Source organism: Balearica regulorum, chromosome 2, assembly GCF_011004875.1.
Source record: "Balearica regulorum gibbericeps isolate bBalReg1 chromosome 2, bBalReg1.pri, whole genome shotgun sequence".
In the NCBI taxonomy this organism is placed as follows: domain Eukaryota; kingdom Metazoa; phylum Chordata; class Aves; order Gruiformes; family Gruidae; genus Balearica; species Balearica regulorum.
In genome coordinates, this window is record NC_046185.1 from 4090760 (window position 1) to 4103377 (window position 12618).

Below are 12618 nucleotides of genomic sequence, written 5' to 3' on the forward strand. Positions count from 1 at the left end.
TGCGCAGCAGGAGGACGCCCCGTGCAAACGCCTTTCTCTGCCGTAGGTAAGGTGGATTTTGCATGCGACGGGAATTACTAATCCAAGCAATTAGCTGGAATCTGGCAAGTTTGCGCTGCTGCCAGTTTGCAGTTAATTCGGTTACGGCTTCATCTTTCTGCTCAAAGGAGCTGAAACGTAAACGAGGTGACTGAGCTGCTGGGTTGGTTTTACGTGCATCCTTCTCGCTCAAGGAGAATCGGCAAGAAAACAGAGATTTAATGAAGTCGTGTATTTATTAATAGCGGTGGAAAAAGAGTAGTGTGGATAAATGGGGTTGGTGACATGTTTGTATACGAAATATTATGAATCTCCTTACCTTGTTGTGAGCTAGATTTAAATTCCACTGTTATGATTCCTAATTTTTTGGTCATGTTGTTGCTAATAGCGTATGTTGAAAATGCTACAGGTGGATTTAAAGCTGAGGGCTTTGTGTACCCACCAATATTCTGCACCGATACATGTAGAAACTTAATACTGTGTTGTCACTAGGCTTCAGAGTTAACCATCCAGGTGCCAGCTAGCGGGGGCCATGGCAGCAGAGTCCCTGACGCAGCCGCGTTTTGGGAATGTCAGATGCTAGTAGCGGCCACCAAATTTGATATGTGGGGAAGCAGAAGAAGAGACTTTTAACCTTTGGGAAATGCTTCAACCTGAAATTTGTTCCTTTGGGAAAGCGATACTTCTGTTAACTTTCGTGAGGCTGAAAATAGTCGCATCACCGGAGCCCTGCGAGCCTTCGCCTCGTTGGCTCCGCTTACGGAGAGGGCTGCTTGCAGAAGCAAAAGGCTTTCGTTATGACTATTTTAGTTTTATTTTTATGTGTGTCTTGATAGCTCAAAAATCACTCGCCGGCTTCCAGTCAAGGCGGTCCCCGATGAGAAGCATCCACTGGGATTGACCTCCTAAGTGTATTTCTTTGATTTGACGGCAGAAGTGCCCATAGATACGTCAAAAAAAACCCCGGCATTTAGGCACATTTCCAGCTTAATCATCCCCTGCAAGCGATGGAAATCAGTGGCTTGAAATCCAACAGCACTTGATATTAAAATAGCAAACAGTAAACATTGGCTCCTATCAATAACTTTAATTATGGTTTGGGTTTTGTCTTAAATAGGCGCGTGTTGCCATAGGGAAATAAAAGTTTAGCATCCAGACGTGCTCAGCGGGGTGGTAGCGTCTTTGGACGTGGCGTAACGTGCTTTTATAGCATAAATTAAAATAAAATAGGGTTTTAGCAGCATAGCGTGCTGTTGTGTAAGAAAATTGCAAACTTTGGGGCTGAGACCGCGTGGTTTCTGGGCATCGTGTGCCGCGGCGTGTTGGCGGACGACGTTCCCGGACGGCTTTGGATGGAGAGAGCAAGTTTTACTGCTCCGGAGCTGAACCCTGCTGGGGTTTTCAACCGTAAAACGAAGTGCAGAGGAGGCTTTGTGTTTGCCACTGATAGCCAAACTGAAAGCAAAAATAAACACCCGCAAAAGCTTTTTTTTTTTTTTTTTTTTTTTTTTAATAGTCATTGACAGAAAAGGAAAGTGCTGGTGAAGGGGTGGGTGTGAAGTGTCACGTTCACTACGCTCCAAACCTGGAAAATACAGATCGCAGCATGCGGCAGGGGCGTGAACAGCTCCCCAATGTGTTTTGCATCTTTTCTTTTTTCCCCTCTGATTTTATCCAAACCTAAAGGAGGGAAAGCAGCACCCCTCGCTCTATTAAGTGTTCATTTTTGCCAAGTTACGCCACTTTATGAACATGAGACGGGACTGAATTCCTGTGGCAAGGATCCCTTAAAATTTCAACAGCTCTACCTATAAATATAGTCGCCATGAAAGGCAATCCGGCTTTAAAAAAAAAAAAAAAAAACACAACAAACCAAACCAGGCTCTTTTTTTAGTCCCGCTGTATCTGCCTGACTTTAGTGCAATGCAATGCATCCCCGGCCGGGCGGTGAAGGCGAGGCAGCGCGGAGCGCTGAGTCTCATAATTCCTCTTGCTAATTTATGTGACGAATGGATGCAAACAGGGGGGAAAAAAAAATAAAAAAAAAAATCATTTTTCATTGTCCCAAAGATTTTAGGGGGTGGGACGGTGAGGCGCCTTGGCTCTGTGCAGCCACGCGGCTTTTGCGGGGCAGGGAGGGGGGTGGTGTTTGCTGATCGCTTGGCCCCAGCGGGTCCGCACCACAGGGCGATGCAGGGACGGGGAAGGAAAGAACCTGAAGCATCCCTTGGGTGCGAAGCGATGTCCCGGTTGAAAATTAAAGGGAAAAAAAAAAAATATATTAATTAAATAAATAAAAAAAATAAAGCTGGCTGCCACCTCGCCCCGGAGGTGTCTGGGCTCAGCCTGCTGCTCTCTGATGCAACCACAGCTGCCCGGGGAGCTTGGGGGCTGGTTTTGGGCATGCCCAGGGTTGCCCAGGGACAGGCTGGCCCCGGGAGCGGGTACAGCATGTTCTCCTGGGTGCTCCTCCACGCCGATGGGACCCCCCACCCCACCAGCCCAACATGATGAAATGGGGTGATGGCCACCGTGCACATCCCAGTGGAGAAGACACAGCTGCCTGCAGGGCTGGGATTTAGCTGGAAAACCTAAAAGGAGGGGTGGTTGCGCAGCTTAGCGATGCATGGCAGAAATCCACCTTTGTGACCGGAGCGGCTCTGTCACCTTGCAGCGTGAAAACCTGCTGGGGTGGGGGGGGGGGGGGGTTCGGATAGGGCACGGGCTGGAAAATGGGCGAGAGCGGGGCGGGAGATCTGGACGCGGCGAATTGCTGCGTGTGCAGTTTGGCGAAGTGCTGAGCCTGGGCTGCACGGGAGCTGCAGACAGGCTCCTCACGTGACCGTCTGAATTTCAGATGATTGCTGGACCACTTTGCCAGCAGCCTCTCGCGGCTCATCGGCTGCAATATCGTGTCTTTTTTTTCCTTTTTTTTTTTTTTTTTCCCCCCCTTCGCCTTTTCCCTTTTCTTCCCCACCCTGCCTGATTCTCCAAGTCGAAGCAGGAGGGATGAATACGACGCGGAGGGTGGCTGCAGCTGCACGGGGTCTGTATCCAAATGGTTTCCTGAAAGGCAAGGTTTTTTCCTGGGGTTTTGGGTTTTGTTTTTTGGGGTTTTTTTATTCTTAAAAATATTTTTACTGCAAGTGTGTTGTATCTGGGCTGTTTGGATGTCAGGTTTAGTTTCCCATGACATCGAACAATTAAGGGGGGCGGGGAAAGGAGGGGTCGAACGCATTTTTTACGCGCAGATCTCTCTGCGGTGTTATCGCAGCTGATCGATGGTAAATGTGCTCCCTCTCGTCTTTGCGATAGTTCTCGGCGATTTCCTCTTTTTACGTCACTGCAGTTAATAAGATGTTTAACTTGAGAGCTGGGGGCGATGTGTTATCGTGTTGCAAGGAAGGAGGGGGGGGGAATGACGAGTTCCCGCACAGGCGTGTGCTGGGGAAGATCGTATCGATGCAACCTTTCGGGCTGGGGAGAGCAGCTGGGTTTGGAGTCAAACCGTTGCCTTTCACCCTTGATGAACCTGACCTGGCTGCATCTGATTTTTTTAAAATTTTATTATGACAATTATTATTTTTCCTTCTAATACTGAGAGAAGCAACTCAATCCTCTATATCAGCTGCATTGCCGGAGTCAAGGGTGCACCCTTTGATTTTTTTTTTATTTTTTTTTTTTAAGCAGACTGTACCTGCCTGACTGGACTTTTGACCTTTTTTCCCCATTTTTTTTTGTTAATCCCCTGAAGCATTGCACAAGGCCACTTGATGAGGGTTTTTTTGTGGTAATGTTGGGGTGACAGTGCAGGTGCGGTGCCTGCAGAGCCAGACCCTCTCCAGGAGGGTCGTTGACGGTGTGTTTTGAGTTCTGTGCATGTCACCGGTTGATTATAGAGTTAATAAAGCGTCGCCTTTGAACACACCTTGACCAGAAATAGCATCCTTCCCTGCCGCTGTTTGCAAGGCCAGCTTGTTGAGAGTGGGCGAGTTGGTCAATAAACGCTCCGAGCGGCACCCTTGGGAGTTTTCCACCGAAATGGAAACGCTTGTGTCCTTCAGCCTTTCCCTCTTTGCCAAGTTGTTTTCTTCCCCCGCTCTTTCTCCAACCTGCCACTCAAATCCTCTCCTTTCTGCTGTGTTTTTCCACAAGTGTCTTTCGAGCATGACAGCAGGGAGAAGAAACTTGGCACGGGGTCACAGGCACCGTGACGGTGGGGGCTGATGCCTATCAACCCAACCCTCGCCTGTGGCTTTGGGAACCCCCTTCGCTCCGGGTGACTTGGTGGCTGGCCGTGCAGCGCAGGTGGGTTCACATCCGGCAGCGGTTGGGCATGGGGCTGCCTCTACCCGCCACCAGACTCATCCCACCTGCCTGCATCTCCTCCTGGGCTACCACCTCTTCTGTAGGGTTGGAGTCGGATAGCCCAGCCAGGGTGACCGAGGTGTCCCCGTGTAGGTGTGGAGCAGAGAAGGGCTCCATAACCCTCTCAGGGCAATGGGGTGGGCAGGGGGGCACGGAGATTTTGCAAGAGGAACAACCACGGCTCCGGTGGTGGCATCTTCCAGTCTTCCAGGAGGACCTGTCGCTCGCAGTCCTGCCGACGCTTGGCTGTAGACTTGCCGTCAGTGATTTTGCTCAGTAGCCCTTTTTTTTTAAGAACAAAATGCTGCTTAAAAAACAACGTGCCACCAGCACGTTGGGATGTTGGCTTGGTTTTTTGGAGAGTCACAGCCTCCCAGCTCTGCTTTTACCCCAGGGAAGAAGCAACATGGTTGGGTACAATTTTCAGCCCTCGTGGGAACAGGATCTTAAAAAAATAACCCCACCACATCCCAGCTAAGCAAGCTCATGTCCTTGTTGCTGGATGCAGGACTTATTTTTTTTCTTGCTTCTGCCCTGCACGGCAGCCTTTACCGAGCAGCTCTTGCGACCCGGGGCGAGGAGAAATTCGGGTACAACTGCGGGCGGTGCTGGCTCGGCACATGTTCCCGAGCTGGGCGACTGCCCGGGGCCCCCTTCATGTGAACGGGGTCAGCAGCTGGGAAATAGCAGAGCAAAGTGCCTCCCTGGTAATTCCCAGCTGCCGTTAAAGCGGCTTTAAAATAAATTCCCTCAAAGAGCAATTCCAAGTATTTGAGGGTTTGAACTTTTCCGGAGAAGGGTTTGGGAGCTGCCGGCTACCACGCTGCACCCTGGCACGGTGGGGAAAGGCACTGGGGGAATTTCCTTGATTATCCCAACCTCTAGAAAACACTTTTTGAATGTATTTATTACGTTTATTTACTAGCTGCGTGCGTAACACGATGGTCAGAAATGGAGCGCTGCTGGGAGCCAAGCTTGCGTTAAACTGGGAAGATGGGATGCTGAGCAGCGTCCTGGGCTGCAGGCAGTGCCCAGGCTCGGCAACCCTCACCGTGGCCTCGTACCTGGCCGCCGGTGCTTACTCGGGGGCGCAGCCCGGCCGGGCGCCCCTCGCCACGCATTCCTCGGCCGGCTCTGCTTGGTAACGTGGGCACAACAGAAAACAAACTTTGCAGCGAGCCTTGCTCTCCCAGAGCCCCTGAAGCTTGCGTTAAAAAAAAAAAAAAACAACTTTGGAGCAATGTGGTCTTTTTTTTTTTCTTTCCTTTTTTTTTTTTTTTTCCCTCATGCTCATGAAAATTCTCATACCAAACCAGTAACCTCCGCTGCCCCCAGTTCATTACATTTTAAGGTGGCGTTAGGGGGCATTTAAGGGGAGGCTTGTCCAGCCCAGCTTCCCAGCCTCTGCGTCCCCTCCTCTCCTGCACCCCATCGGTGCCAAACTACAGCTTCGTGCTTGCTTGTGATGGGCAGAAAACTAGGGATTTTGGTCAGTGAAACAGGAAAATGTGTCTCATCCCCACCCTGAAAGGCTCTGGATGTCCCTGCGCTGGCGTTCCCCAGGGTGATGGGCTGGTGCATCCCCGGGGGTGCAACCTGGTAGTCACAGGGATGTCCCCATGAGGCTGGGTGCCCCGAGCTGGGGACAGCCAAGCCTTTCTTTGCAAGGATGGTGCTGAGCTCCTGCCAAAGTCCCCTCTCGGGGTTCCTGCCACCAGCGCAAGTGCAGCTGGGCTGAAGGCTGGTCATTAAACCCACAATCCAGGTCACCTCCCGCCCCTCGCAGTGCCCCGAACGATAAGGATGCCGATACCAGAGCCGCATCCAGGCAGGGAGCTTGCACCTCTGCGTGCGCGTTCAAAGGGATTGGGGATGAACTGAGCCAGTTTGGGGTAAAACCACCCCAGAAACCCCATGACAATGGGGATTTTCTCCCCACGCACCCTTCATTGCTGTGGTTCAGCCGCTCCCAGCTCAAAATTATTTTGTTCGTGGGCTGTCCTTTGCTTCTGGCAGCTTCTTAATTAACTTTCTATTACGTATGTAATTTTTTTAATATTTTTTTTTTTTCTGCATGGACATGGCAGACCTGTCTCCTGAGGTGGGAGAAAACACATCTTGCTTCTTAAGGACAGGTAGAGAAACCTGCAGATTGCACAGGGAGGTTTGCCGTGGATGGGAGGGCAATGGGTGCAGTCCCAGCCCAAAGTCGCATCCACCAGACCACACACTTAGTTCTCTTGGGTATTTTTTTCCTCCAAAACTAATTCCTCCAGCCCCTTAGGCTTTTGTTGTTGTTGTTGTTGTTGTTGTTGTTGTTGCTCCTCTCTGAATTCCTTCTCGTTTGCAGGCTCGCTGCCAGCAGGCAACGCGCTATAAAAAGGGGACTTGTTCTTCAAGCTTCCCTCCGGTACACAGCATTTACACAAATAGCAACACGCTTGACAAGTAGGTCCGATTCCCCCTGCTATTACCGAAATGCTGGTAGGGTGCTTGGGGAGTAGAGCCGCTGTCTTAAGACAAGCCAAACTGAATTTCACAGAGGGCCTGGAGCCCAAATCCCAGCTGGTGTTTAAGCTCCTGTCAGCTGGAAAAACGGAGCCGTGCCTTTTTTATTTTCCCCTCGCTCCGTGCAGCTTCCCTCTCTCCGAGAGCAAGCGGATGCGGTTTGCATCCCTCCGTACCCCACCAGTGCAGGTACGGTCACCGGGTGGGATGCAGGCTGTGGCAGAAGACCCGCGTCCTGCTGAAGCCACCACCAATTTTTTTTGGCCGCTCTGGAGACCGGCGTGTCGTGTCCCCCCCGCCCCCGGCACCGTAACAGGCAGCCACGATGCAAACCCCCTGCCGACTTCCTTCTTAAAACTAACGAGCCGTTTGACCCTGGCAAGTCCTCCGGGAAAGCCGCTGCCGGAGCCTTGTTGCTCGCACGGATACAAACTGCTCTCGATTCCAGCTTAAATTTATTTGTAGATGACTCGTACCCGTTTGGCCTTGTTCATCTTGTACCCGCACTGGCTTTTAGTTTGCATGGCTCTTTTCCCTGCTCTGGTATTTATCCTCTGGCAGGCTGTACCGAGTGCCGTGGGTCTGCCAACCTAAATAACCACAGTGATCCTGGTTGAGGATGGTGGAGGGGGTGTAAGGGAATCCAGGCTTCCCCATCCTGGTGGTGGAGACAGCCCCAGCAACGCGCGTCTGCAGCTCATCCTCCCGTTAACAGAGGAAAACCCACCGTGTCGCCTCTCGACGTCCTCACCAGGGATGGTCCCAACCTGCAGAAGGACACCCCGACCGTCCTTCCCACTGACAGAGAGTCGAAGCCATCCCCTAATTTCATTAGCGCACTCCTCTTTTTGCAATGCAAAAGCCATTTTGGTGACGGATGAGTTTGGTTTTTTTTTTTCCCTAATGCAGCCTTCAGTAACACCCTTCCCTCTCCTTTCGGTTGGCAACCTCGGGTAGCGACGCGACTGCTCGCGCTCCGAGCCGCGCTAATCTCGTGCTAATGTCACCTCTGGTCTTCTGAAGCAGAAGTTCCCTGCGCACGGCTGTGCCAGGCGCTTTGCTCGAAGGCTGAAGTAGATTTACAGCACTTAAGTTCATCAGAGCAAAATAACGCACGCGGCTCCTTACCCCTGGGCCCCTTTGGGGTACGTTGGACCATCCGGGATGCAATACGTATTTGATTAAAACCCTACCGAGGGGGTTTGAGGCTTTGTGCATGAAACTTTGCAAAACTCTGTGCTCAGGGTGATGGCTGGGAGCTTGCTCGAATATAGGAAGAGCCGTGAGGTGTTTGCTTTCGCCTCCGGGTAATTTCTCACCTTGGGGTCTCATTTCCCCCCCCCCCCCCCCCCCCCCCCTTCTTTTCCCTGCCACGTTCAATGTCTTTGCTGCAGATTTTCTTTGGACGTGGTTGCCTTTTTGCACTTTCTTTGGGAGGTCTGTGCTTATTCCTGGTGATGCTGAGACGCTGGTTTGCCCGTCCCAATTTGGACCCCCGCCCTTCTCCTTGGCAGGCAGAGCTCGGCTGGTACCTTTGATGGAAAGAAAGATGCTCCGGATGCCAACACTCACCAGCTCCTGACTTCCTCCAAGTTTTCCTTTAGTTAGGAACCTATTTTTGGTTTGTTTTTTTTTTCATGCTGCCTAATCTAAACTGCATCGGCATGTGTCCATTTGAGGCAGGATTTTATATTCCCCTGCAGTGCCCTTCCATCATGCCGCACCCTTATTAAACCGCATGTAAATTGGCATCATCGAGGAGGAGCTGGGCTCTGCGGTTATTAGCAGGATTATTCTCATCTCTCACGGTTTCCAGCGAAGCTGGTATAACGCAATTCCCCCTAACGCTCGTCCCCGCTGTCAGGGTGAGCGATGCTAATCCGGCACTGAGGATCGGCGGCAAATTCCTGGGAAGAAACCAGCAGACCCCATCGCGTCTTTCCACGTTAAGTGATTTTTTTGAGCCCAAGCTCCTCTTCTCCAGGTCGTGGTTGTTCAGTACATCACGTCGGGCATTAACTTCCCACCCCGAGTCTTTCCCAAGCAGCCTGTGGGCTCCGCCGCAGCATCCTGCGCTCGTCGGTGCTATCGCTGGTTTTGCTTTTCGCATCGCGTTTTCATCATCCTAAATCATCATCCACCGATTCCAGCACTCACGGTGGGTGCAGCTGGGCATTTTCTCCCCACAGTCGATCTTCCACGTTCCTCTCTCCCTGTTTATTTGATTTCTTGCTTTATTTAAAGCCAGGGATCGCCAGTGCATGTTTTGCAACCTTCTGCTCCTGTTATTCATTTCTTAGAAACGAAGGGGAAGGAACCACAAGCAATAAAGAGCCTGAGGTTTGAGGACTGGCTGTTTATTTGTCAAAGCTAGAAATGCAGTTGCTGAAGAGGACAAGAGGAAATCCTCAGAGCAAATGTACCTCAATTAAACTCAGGCTTGTGTAAGTCAAAACTCTGGGGGACGTAGCTGTTAACAGCTGGAGGGGGGAGATTTCCTTCTGCTCTAGTTTTATGGGGAGGTGTAATCGCTACCAGTATTGCAAATAACATTTTACTTTTGCCTTTTTTTTGCACGTGCCAGGCTGGCTTTCCTGCACCGTGCCTGGCTGGCACTGGGGGAGCAGCGGTGCCCATCTCGGTGGCATCTTGGCACCTCTCGTAGTGGGATTGCACATGGCTGGTGGGAAGTGGGTGGCTGTAAACCAGCCCCAGGGACTGAAATGCTGGGCAGGAGGCTGAGGTTGGCCATTAATTGCTGGGGAGAGGGGATGAGGAGCAGCAGGATGGCTCAGACACCAAAGCCAAAGATGCTCTGAAGCCCAAAAAGGACAAAAATAGGTGTCCGGATACTTAAAGAGGGTTGGGGACTGCTTAAGATCTTTTCCTTCGGAAGCAGCAATTACCAGATGAAAGGGAACATCTTCAACCAGGCGTTTTGGAGCATCTGTTTTGAATTTCAGGCATGTGTTTGGGGAAGCGGGGAAGGCTGCTCGCTGGGTTGATGGCTGGGCAAGGCAGAGGATGTCCTTCAGGGGATACTGCTGGTTGCTTACAGTATGCGTTTTGACGGCAGGAGTGATTTCCACATCTCTCCTCCTTTTCGGACTGCGTTCTTCACTCACTTTCCAAAGCACCAACGCTGGGCACGAGCCGGATTTCTGCTTGCGGGAGGGCGAGGGGCCGTCTCCGCGCGAAGCAGCGGGCAGAAGGAGTGCGCACACACTTTTCTTTTTGCGTTTTGCCCCTCCTCGCTACAGAGGAGGCACTGGCATGTAATTACTGCCAGCTTTAATCCAGCCAGACCAACTGTCTTTCTGGCAAACGCAAATACAATAGAAGCCAAAGGTTATTGCACGCCCTAAATAAAACCATTACAGCCCCAGGGCCTCACCCAAGCCCAGTCCACAAAGCATCCAGGACTGGGTCAGTTCAGTTTTCCTGAGCCCGAAAGACTTGGTTTGATGGCAACGACCCAGAACTTTAGGGTTTTTTTCTTTTCTTACTTTCCCCCTGCAAAGCCACCTGCACGCTTGTGGCCACCGCGGCACCTGCCAGGAGCAGCACATCTGGCCGGCGTTAGCAAGCCCGCTGCGGGATGCGCTTGGTTCAGGGTTTTCTTGCTAAAATTATTAGCGGCTTTAATTGAAACCAGAGGCGGGCAAAGGCACGTCACGTGGATGCAAACCACCGGCAGGCATGCACGGCTCAGCCCGGCGCGTGGCTGTGACCGGCGTCCTCACCAACTGCTGCCAGATGCAGCCCGATGTCCTGCCCATCGGTGGGATGAACGGAGATGTCAGGCACCACACAAGGTCCTGCTTGCCCTGGAGGAGCCACCCAGGAGCCGGTGCATCCCGCTGGGCTTTTCTTCCAGCTACTGCTCTGAACTGGGATTTACTCCGAAACCTGGAGGATTTAACTTTCTATCCTTGAGCAAATACAGCCCAAAGTGATGCAAATGCATGACCTCACCCAAATCTCAAGAAGAGGTAAATATTGAATTGCATCATGCTAAGGGTGCTGTATCCTTTGCCTCAGTCTGAGAAGCTCTGCCCCAGTCCACCCTGCTTCAGGGACAAACCAGGCCAGGGAGGAGGTGTATGGTGGGAAAGGCTTTCTCCTTGCCACCCGGTTTCATTATCGGTGTCTCGGCGTTTGCAGTGTGATGGACGCTGGTCCTGCCCCCGTGCAAGGCTGCTCTGGCCGCTGGCATTCCCACAGAGCTGCCAGCGGGGAGGATTTGGGTTTCACAACCCATCTTTCCAGGCCTCCCACAAGATTACTGGAGGGAGAGGAATGTGCTGGAGAAAATATCCCAACTGCTGTTAAAAGGCACAGCTTTCTGTACCCCTTTCCGGGGCGACCATCCCTCCACTGCACCAGACACCCTCCTCCAGCTGGCAGCTCCCGCTGGAGCCAGCCCGGTGTCACCTCTCCATGTCACCTCCCCGTGTCACCCTGGGGTGCCTCTGCCCTCCTGGCCTCCTCTTCATGTGCAAATAATCGCAGTTGTGATAAGCGGGCTCTTTTATGAAGAAACTCTTTGCTTTTCCCTCGCGGTGCTCCTGGGACAGAGCTCAGTCACTTTATATCTGGACAATAAATCTCCAGGCTCTCCAGGACACACCCTCCACGCAAGGCAGTAATGTCTCTTAAATAATGGGCCTGCCAGATGCTTGTTCTGTCTGGGTGAAGAGCACGCCAGCCAGTTGCAGCATCTGTAAATCATTTTCCAGGAGAACCCAGGCAGCGCAGGAGTCTCGGTCAAATCCCTTTTTTTCCCAACCCTTTTGAATCCCGGTGAAGGTTTCTGGGCTGCCTGGAGCAGAAACATCTGTGAGCTGCAGCAGCCCACGGTGAAAGATGCATCCCACACGTCTCGGGAGGAAGGTGGAGAAATCTCCCTCCATAGTCTTTCTGCTTCTCTAAGGCATGAAATCCTTGCCAGCAAAGGATAAGATAGTCCATTTTCCTGGCCCCACTCTTTGCACCCGCTGTTGCTTCAAAACGGTGGGAGCATCAGATGGTAAGATGTGGTCCTGGGCGGTGGAGGGCACTGGGGAAGTTTGAACTGGTTTGGTGTTGGGTCATCTCCTCCTGGGTAGTGGGACATGGAAAAAGCTGAAAGTGGGGACGGCTTTCATTGATGTGCCTTCTCTGTTGGGTCTTTTTTTGGGGCTCCATGACCCCAGTCCATGTGTTTTGCCTCCAGCAAGAACAACTCCTGCAAGGTCTCCGCAGAAGATCTTGTTGCATCTGAGACTGATGGCTGGGCTGTTGCACTCGCCCTGGTTTCTCTCCCAGGGTAGTTACAAGCCTCTTGGACTCTCTCAGGCAGCTTTGGCAGGTTCTCTACTTTCTAGCTCCAGCGCTGGGGAGCCCTGGCCACAACCATAAAGTCTTTCCCCAGCTATTAGAAAGTGGTTACGCTCCTTGTGTGTCTTTTCATTGCCAGAAGCTGGCAATGGACAGGTCCTACGCAAATAAACTTCTCAAGGGCAGGGAGTCAAAATATCCCTGGGCTTGTTTGGTGGAAAAAGGTTAACCAGCATGAAGTCTATGAATTGCTGCTGACCCAACTGTGTTGACAAAATAAGGTGTTATTAATTGGAGTTGCAGGCAAACAGCCTGGGGATATTTAGAAGGAGCTTGTCTATCACAAGGGCTGAGATCTCCCTGGGAGAAGATCTGGCCAGGCTC

The 12618-nt window shown here is 51.7% G+C and overlaps 1 protein-coding gene across 2 annotated transcripts in view; it reads left to right on the forward strand.

Moving 5' to 3' along the window:
- The window catches only part of PTP4A3 (protein tyrosine phosphatase 4A3), a 48504-nt gene that overhangs the window by 1135 nt on the left and 34751 nt on the right, over positions 1-12618 (forward strand). The window contains exon 1 of one of the 2 annotated variants that reach the window (XM_075743208.1): positions 9216-9359. The exons of the other annotated variant lie outside the window; for it this stretch is intronic. The gene's annotated coding sequence lies outside the window, so the exon portion shown is untranslated. Of the gene's footprint in view, positions 1-9215; positions 9360-12618 lie in introns of those variants that run through there. 2 annotated transcript variants of the gene reach the window in all.